The 9,700-nt window shown below is 38.8% G+C and overlaps 1 pseudogene; it reads left to right on the forward strand.

Moving 5' to 3' along the window:
• Window positions 1-1,218: 1,218 nt before the first annotated feature.
• On the forward strand, window positions 1,219-9,204 carry LOC136217539 (serine/threonine-protein kinase Aurora-1-like; annotated as a pseudogene).
• The last annotated feature ends 496 nt before the right edge of the window (window positions 9,205-9,700 follow it).

The following is a 9,700-nucleotide window of genomic DNA, read 5'->3' on the forward strand; positions in this document are numbered from 1 at the left end:
ATTAACTATATGTGGGTTGCCCAGCCCACGACAGTTCCAACTAAGGATACTCATTGGGCTAGGCGAATCTCGAGTCCGACTTCTTCATCATCAGCCAGACATAATCTCGCATACGCTTCCATCATACCCTTACCTTTATTAATGAATGATCTGCTAATAATGGATCACAATGAAAAGAATAGAGAAAAAATCGTAGAAAATGATCACAAACCCTTCCCACAGAGAGAAGACCTAATACCACTCCATGCGGAGAGACAAACTGCACTCCACGCGGAGAGACAAACTGCAAGCTGTTGGGGTGACTTAAGATAGAGCGTAAATTTCGCCTTTAGAGCAAAGCAAATCAATCTTTCAAATTACAAGAAAGCACAGATTCACCAAATAGGATCGTGAAAGAACCCAATCATACATAGACAGACAATCAAACAATTCAAAAGAAACCAATAAAAACAAAATTCAAATGAAAGCATTACGAAACCCCAAATAGGATCGTTGATTAGTTGATTACTCCATTGGGAACTAGAATTCAGAAAGCTCTACAGAAATTGAAAGACATAATGAAAAGAAAGACTAACTTGGCACATTGATTTCAAATCCTCTTGAAATTGTTGAATAGCCGCCTCGATTCCCAATCAGAAACCCACATCTTAAATAATGCTGGACAGATCCGATTGAACGGTAGAGTAATTTGTCTACGGTGAACTTCTCTGCTCAGTCACTGTTTCAAATTAATTTGTTTGATCTGTATTCTAAGGTTTGCATTTGGGGTTTTTATTTGATGTTTAGGTCATATTTCCTCTATTTCACTCCAATGTATTGGTACAGAAAAGTAACACAACACTGAATCAAGCAATCTAATCCGAAATGTGGAACCCAACTAACCCAAAAAAATTCAAAAACCCTAATCCATCAGAACATACTCAAACAAGCTCAATTACGTGAATCTCAATAATCGAATCTCCAATTTTCGGTTTTACTAATCAGAAAAGAGAATTGAAAACGAAAAAAAGAGACTTAGTGAACTCAATTGAGAATGCATTGAAAATTGAGGGAAAATGAGAGCTACCTGTCATATTAATTAACCCCCATCCAAACAAACCCTTAAGTTCTGGCCCATATATCCCTTAAGGTCTGGCCCATATAACAAGTCTGTATATAAAATGTAACGGATGCAATGCAGATATCTTCTTGCCTTCTGTAATGGATTTCTTGCTGTAAATGCTTCTCATCCTTCTGTTGTTTGCAACCGTGGCAGTCGCACAGAGAAGAAGATGGACTATAGAGGATTTTAAATTGGAAAAGCATATTGGATTTGGAGGTTTTGGCCAAGTGTACCTCGCTAGGGAGACTGAGGTTAGTTGTGGGTGTCTTTAGTTACTATATTACATAGATATTGCAATAGATTTTCCTTATGAATACAATACCAGCAAAGTTTATCACATTCTTGCACGCCGGAGCCAAATTGATTGTATACCTGCTAGAATGAGGTTTCATTATGAAGCACGGAAACGTTGTTGATGTTGCGTTTCTACGTTTCCACAAGATGTGGGAAACGGAAACGCTCGAAAACGGAAACAAACCTTTTCCGGGTATGTTTCTGTAAATAAAGAAAATATGATACGCGTTTCTAAAATTTGGAAGAGATTCACCGTCTAAACTCAAGTGGTTCATACTGTTTAGCGATTTCCAGACTTAAACGCAGGTATCTCTCCATGATTTCTTCTTCTTCCTGCTTCTTGAGTTTTGCGATTTTTTCTTATTTCAGTCTGGTCTGGGTTGTTTTTCTTTGACTCTGGTCTGGATTTTCTTCTTCATGCGGCGATTGCGTTTGCTTCCTTTTCTACTGGTTTTGGAAATCACAATATGATATCAAGTTCTTCGTATTTGGTAATGGTGTGATGAGGAGAGGCTTCTCGAATGTTTGGGTTGGTTGGATTTGGCCTTTTATATTGTTTATTATTTTATTTTTTTTTGAAAGAATACTGCACTTTATTAAGTAAATAAGGGTAAATCCCTCCTCATTACATTATGTAGCCAAATAGGGAAAGAATTTGAATAAAAGACATTAGCGTTGGAACGAGCCTGCCGAGCAACAATATGAGCAGCCTCATTCGCTAATCGAGGAACAAAATTGACTTTGAAATTGTCATTTTCAGATAGAAAACTCTGTCCATCTTGAATAATTGCACCAAACTCCGATCTATCCTGTAATGAAGATTTAAGTCATGTCAGTACAACCAGTGAGTCCGTTTCAAACTCCACCATCTGCCAGTTTGATTCCGACACCCATATTAAAGCAGAACGGAGTGCCATAGCTTCAACTTCCCTAGAATTCTTCGTACCATGATGAACTCCACTGCAATACGCAATGAATTCACTATTTTCATCTCGTAGGACAACACCAACTCCACTCTGGTTTGTATCTTTGAAATTTGCACCGTCTACATTGCACTTGACAAAACCTTGTTGTGGCGGATGCCATTTAGCGATATCCCTTGCTGGTCTTATCACACGATTTTGTGTAAACTGCTGTCTCGCTTCTCACCATTCTCGGATCTGTTGTTCCTCGAACTCATTTCGGTGTTACTGGCAATGACTTCATCTAACCGCAAATTCATGTGACGGTTATGCTCGTTCATTTGTGTCAAAACACGTTGCCATCCAACTGGGTCTTCTTCATTTGGTTCCACATTAGCTTGCTCATTGGTATTAACATCAACATTCTCCTCCTCCTCTTCTTCTTCATCAAATTCCTCTTCATCTTCCTCATCATCATCGTGGGCACCTAAACCTTGAGAACCCGAGGCTTCACCACCCATGGTAGCAAAAACACGTCTTGTGCGATCCGCATAAGATATAAAGGAGGGGGGTCCCATTTTCTTCAATAAATTGGCCCTTTGAAGTGCCGTGAGATCCAAGAAAGGTAAACCAACATGAGGCATATTTTGATAATCCGCTAATTCACCTCGAGCACCCAAAACAATGCCGGTAATTAAATTACCCATAGGCACTTGCTTATTGCGGGACTTGGAAGCTCGAACTAAATTAGTAAATATCATCTCAATACTATCAATGGTCAAACCCTTAAAAATAGCATCCAACACAACCAAATCACGAACTTGCACTTTGGAACTTTCAACCCGACCAAATAAGGAAAATGATAAAAACTTGTGAAAGAAGAAAATACAATCATCCTTAAGTAGCTTACTAGATGTATTCTTTGGATGAAAAACATCTAAACCGGTTAAAGATTGCCAAACTGTGTTTGAATTAAAAGGCTTTGGTTTGGAATAAAAATTCCGAGTAGGAAAACCAAACCAACGGTTCATGGCCGTATACCCAACGTCATAACGAACTCCATCATTCCGAAAAGAGATAACTCCTTTCTTCTTGTCATAGGTTAGAGTAACCAAAAACTCAATAATATGCGATTTAAGACTAGGAAAACGCATACTAGAAAATCGTTTCCAACCAAGAACGGAAAGATATTCATCAATACGCTCGGTAAAAGAAAGTGTATTTACCGTGTCGGTGTCAAGAAAAAGCATGTCGACGAACTCTATTTGGCTATTAGAAAATCGGCGATATTTGCGTCCTTCGGCTTCTGTCGTAATATCGAACGGTGCTCCAACCCACCGCCTTCCGTCGATTGCATCTCCATTCCATAACGTACTGTTTCTTTGTTTCCAGATGGCCGACATCACACATAATGAGTCCTCCAACAACTTCGCACCTCCATTTCTACCAAGGGATAGCAGCCAACTCCCCACTTTTCTCTCTGTAAACACCGGAGTCGACATTCCCGCAGATTGCCAGCAGAATCTCGTAACCGACACTCCCCAAACAGGTGCGCTTCGTCTTCCTGCCCATCATCGCAAAGAACACAGCTTTGGATAATTTGGACGTGGTGCGAGACCAAATTAACACGAGTCGGCAAGCATCTGGATCCCACCTTCCAGGCAAAGGTTTTTAATTTAGGAGGAATCGATAAATTCCATAGGTCAGTCCACCCTTCAACACCTTCCCTGTTATTTAACACGCCATCCACTGCCCGGTACCCGGATTTTGATGTGTAAATATCGTTCTTTGTGAAATCCCAGGTTAATGTGTCTTCTTCAATCCGAATCGGTGCGATTATCTCACAGATTTTTTCCGCTTCAAGCTCACTAAAGCAGCCAAATATACGATTCTTATCCCAGATGTGCATTCCTGGAATGAACAGATCGGAAACCACCATGCCTTCCAGCCCAGGTATTGAATAAGAATTGATTTTGAAATTTGGAATATTGGAATATTGGGTACCCAAGGATCCTTCCAAACACTGATACTACTGCCATCTCCAATTCTCCACCTTAAACCAAGATGAAGAAGATCAAGTGATCCCCAAACGCTCCTCTAAACAAAACTAGGATTAGTGCCTAATTTGGAGGATAGAAAAGACCCGTTAGGGTAATATTTGGCTTTGAACAACCTGTTTATCATCAAATGAGGATACTGAATCAACTTCCATCCCTGTTTCCCAAGCAATGCTAAATTAAATAACCTCAGATCCTGAAAACCCATCCCTCCCCGATCCATTCCATCACATAATTTTGACCAGCGGAACCAATGGATACTTCGTTTACCACTCGCTTTCGAACCCCACCAAAGGTTATTCATCATACGATGTAGCTCCTCACAGATCCTCTTTGGAAGGTGGAAGGTGCTCATACAAAAGGTAGGCAATGCCTGTGCAACAGAGTTTAGCATCACAACCTTTCCCGCATTTTGACAAGAACTGAAAACCCCAACTTCCAAAGCGTTTTCTAAGTCTGTCAATCAAAAAGCTGAAAAGGCTATACTTTGATAACCAATTAGAGATGGAAGACCTAGGTATCTACCGGTGTCAAGAGGAGTCACTACCTGGGTAATACCTCCAATAATCTGTCTAAGATCATGCTTAACATTTCTGCTGTAGAAGATACCTGATTTATTCAGATTAATGGCCTGTCCTGAAGCAGCTTCATATTCACCCAGGATCTCCATGATTGTCTCAGCAAACATGGTTGCCGAGTTCCCTCTGGTCGGAGATAAGATTACCTTCTTCATCCCGAAGGCTACTGATCGTGTTCTTCCTCCTTCTCGCTTTCACGCAGGCGTGAAAGAATTTAGTGTTTTGATCCTCGTCTTTAATCCAGAAGGCTTTGGCTCTTTGCTGCCAAAAAATAAACTCCTGCCCCAGAACCAGCATTAAACACCTTTGCACATCTTGATACTGATCAACCGACAATTTGTCCTTTTTTTCCTGCAGCCTCGACATTACTGCTTTTAACTTCTCAATCTGCATTTTAAAATTTGTTTTGAAACCTGCACTCCATCTCGTCATCTTTTTTGCATAGCCTTCCAGCTTTGCAATTAAAGAGAGATGCGAATTCATCCTCCAATTATCACGGACCAGCTGATCAAAACCTTCCTCTAGCGTCCAGGCCGTTTCGTACCGAAAATGATGATTTCAAATTCTTTTGGCGCTAGTCTTCAATTGCAAAATCATCGGTAAGTGGTCTGAATATCCGGCAACAACATTTTTAACTTTATAATTTGGGAAGCGCTCTAACCATTGAACACTAGCGAATGCTCTATCCAGTATCTCTCAAATCCAAACTCCCATGCCCCTGCCTCTCTCCCACGTAAAACGACTCCCCTCCATTTCAAGCTCAAGTAAATTGTAATCATCAATGCTCCTTACAAACTCTTTCATAAGGTAATTAGGGTAAATTGCAGCACCCACTTTTTCATCTTATTGCATGATGTAGTTGAAGTCTCCCATCAGTACCCAAGGTAGGCTAGAAGAAGATTGTAACAACCGGAGAAGGTCCCATTATTCATTGTGTCTGCTTCTATCGGTCAGACCATAAAATCCAATAAACCTCCATTGACCCTCAGCGTCATTTGCAATTCTCAATTCAATGTGATGATCCGAGTAACCTTCAATTGCAGCTTCAACCCTGTTATTCCATAACATTGCGAGCCCTCCATTTCTTCCTTTACAATTCACTATAAAACAATTGTCAAACTGTAATTTCCTTCTCAATCCCTCCATACGATTACTATCAACCAGCGTCTCCATCAGGAACAGGACGTCAGGATTGAAGGCCCGAGCCAACTCTCCCAACACACGAACTGCATGGGGGTTCCCGAGTCCCCGACAATTCCAACTAATCCAGCTCATTGATTTTCACGGGTCTGGTCTCCAGATCCCGCTACTTGCCCGTGTTTTGACTGACCGGTGCAGTTTATTGTGTTACTGTTTGACGACCCATCTCTCCTGCTTCGTTTAGGGTCTATGGCTAATGCCTCCTCCATCTCTTTGTCACTTTGAATCCGGTTTCCCGATTCCCCTTCAGATTCTGAGTATCCTTCCCCCTCTAATACTTGCTCTCTTATCCATACTTGCCCCACTTGCATTCCGGTTTTTCTCAGTTGGGCACGCAGATGAGTGCCATACCTCCTTTCTGTAGGATTGTCGGGGTTGTCGAAGAGTATACCACAGAACTTATCAGTATGACCAATGATACCACAGTAGAAGCAGAACTGTGGTAGTCTCTCATATCTAAAATCCACCCAGAAACAGGTACCTCCGCTTCTTTTCATCTTCTGACCAGTACGAATAGGCAATATGATGTCAATAGCAACTTTGATGCGGAGATAGCTTCTTCTCTGGCCAGTAAAGTTTCTTGGGTCCGCTTCCAGAAAGGTGCTTAGCTTGTTTCCCAAGATACTACATATTGTCGGAGTTTGAAATCTAATGGGCAGGTCTGAAACTTGCACCCATATTATTAATTTCGATAATTCGACTTGCATTGCTTGTTCCTGTATGTCAAGAGCTCTGATTATCAGTAAGTTCTGGTTAAAAGTCCACGGTCTGTCGTTCAGCACTCGAGCAACATCCTTTTCGTGGAAAAACTGAAAAAGATATCTTCCTTCCTCATCAGTTTCAGTAATGGTAACACCTTTTACTGGTCTCCAGATTGATGCTAATGTATTTTTCATCGACTCAAAGTGAGTTGTTCTAGCGTTTAAGAATCTCCCAACCACGAACCAGAATTTCCTTCGTTCATCAACTGCAACATCATCCCCAATCTCCAGTTCATCGGTTTCCGCAGGGTTGATTTGCAAGCGAGCATATGTAGCAGTGAGTTCTTTTGCCATTTCCATTGTAAAGTTCCAATTATTTCCTCTGGTTTAAATGTTGCACCGCAACCGTGTAAATGTTATCAAGGGTTGTTCTTCTTCTTTCCGTTAGGGGATGGTGATCGGCGGCGACATGGTGGAATTACTTAGTGTTTATGGTGTCAAAATAGGGTTTAACCAATTAGGTTTAGGGTTTCATCTCATACAGAGAAGACAGTAAAACACTCCATAAGGAGAGACTGAAATAACTTCAAGCTTTTTTCAATTATTTTATATTGTTTATTATTTAAGTAGTGCTATGTCTTTTATACATGTTTGTTTTTATTAATTAATTGGTTGTTTATTTTATTAAATTGGTGATTTTTTAATTAATTTGTTTTTTTACCAATAATTAGTTCATGTATTTATAATTTTTTATATTTTTTAATATTTATAAATATGCTCCTATATTTTTAATATTTACACGTTTCCCCCATGTTTCCGTTTCCTATGTTTTTTAGAAATCGTGTTTCCCGTTTCCATTTCCGTGCATCATAAATTAGATGTTCATTTGAAACAGTCTAATATCAGTGTTGCACTGAAGCAACTCTCGAGGAGTACGCTGAAAGAAAGACATATTGAACATTTTCTTGTAAGGGAGGTTGAAATTCAAAGTCATCTTCGTCATCCTAACATATTGCGCTTGTATGGGTACTTCTACGACAAGGTATATTTCCTTTGTTCCGTTGAAATCTTTCAATAACCTCATTTTCTTATTATGTGATTTTTTTTGGTTTATCTATTTGTTCGCTTTTTTATTACCCACACACTTTTGATAAGTTTTTCCCAAATTTATATCAATAAAAGATGTTTAGTATTAATCCAAACAATCATATATGCAAGCCTTGTTAATTGAAAAGAAAAATGAGTTTTGATACGAAGAGTAGAGTTTTAGAAGATAAGTATTAATAGTCAAATCACTAGTTTTAATAATCTAATTGTTCGCTATTGTTAATATGATTGTTGCAGAAGCATGTGTTCTTGGTATTAGAGTATGCCGCAAAAGGTGAACTTTATGAACAACTGCATAAGCTTAAATACTTCACCGAAAGGCAGGCTGCTACAGTGAGTTATTTTACTTTTTTGGTGTGGCAAACCTTTAATTTTCATGAAACTTGTATGCATGATATTTGTTCCCTCTTTTCATTTTATTGTCAAACTCATATAGCTATTTGGAAGTCATGTGACTCTGACTTTTGATGCTCTCCATGCTGTAAATATTTTCAGTATGTTGCCTCACTAGCTCGGGCTTTGATTTATTGCCATGACAAAAATGTAATACACAGAGATATCAAGCCACAGAATATTTTGGTTGGTGAACATGTATTAACAGACATGATGAACATATTCCCTTTGTAACATGATTGATACAATTATAATGTCTTATCATGTGAATTTCTGTTTGATTTTCTACCAGGGGGAGCTCAAGCTGGCAGATTTTGGACTGTGCACTCTTTTGACCCTAGACGGACAGGGTGTGGTACAGTGGGTTACATGGCCCCTGAGATTGGTATGTAGATAATTCACCTGAATAGTTCAAGGCCGTTCTGATTACTTTAATTTGTTCATCACATAACCTGATTCATATTGTTGGCCTTGTGCATTCTTATTTCAACGGTGCAGTTGAATCTAGAAGGTATGATGCTAGGGTTGATATCTAGAGCATTGGTGTATTGTTCTATGAATTTTTATATGGTGTTACTTGTTTTGAGGCCAGAGAACAGTGGGGTATACTTAGAAGGTAAGCAAAAAATTGATATATGGAGCTTTGGTGTATTATGTTATGAATTTTTATATGGTGTTATTGTTCTATAAATTTTTATATGGTGTTACTTGTTTTGAGCCTTGGTGTATTGTTCTATGAATTTTTATATGGTGTTATTTGTTTTGAGGCCAGAGAACTGTGGGGTATACTTAGAAGCTAAGCAAAAAATTGATATATGGAGCTGTGGTGTATTGGGCTATGAATTTTTATATGGTGTTATTGTTCTATGAATTTTTATATGACGTTACTTGTTTTGAGCCTTGGTGTATTGTTCTATGAATTTTTATATGGTGTTATTTGTTTTGAGGCCAGAGAACTGTGGGGTATACTTAGAAGCTAAGCAAAAAAAATTGATATATAGAGCCTTGGTGTATTGTGCTATAATTTTTATATGGCGTTATTGTTCTATGAATTTTTATATGGTGTTACTTGTTTTGAGCCTTGGTGTATTGTTCTATGAATTTTTATATGGTGTTATTTATTTTGAGGCCAGAGAACTGTGGGTATACTTAGAAGCTAAGCAAAAAATTGATATATGGAGCCTTGGTGTATTGTGCTATGAATTTTTATATGGTGTTATTGTTCTATGAATTTTTATATGGTGTTACTTGTTTTGAGCCTTGGTGTATTGTTCTATGAATTTTTATATGGTGTTATTTATTTTGAGGCCAGAGAACTGTGGGGTATACTTAGAAGCTAAGCAAAAAATTGATATATGGAGCCTTG

The sequence above is a fragment of the Euphorbia lathyris genome, chromosome 2 (assembly GCF_963576675.1).
Source record: "Euphorbia lathyris chromosome 2, ddEupLath1.1, whole genome shotgun sequence".
Classification (NCBI taxonomy): domain Eukaryota; kingdom Viridiplantae; phylum Streptophyta; class Magnoliopsida; order Malpighiales; family Euphorbiaceae; genus Euphorbia; species Euphorbia lathyris.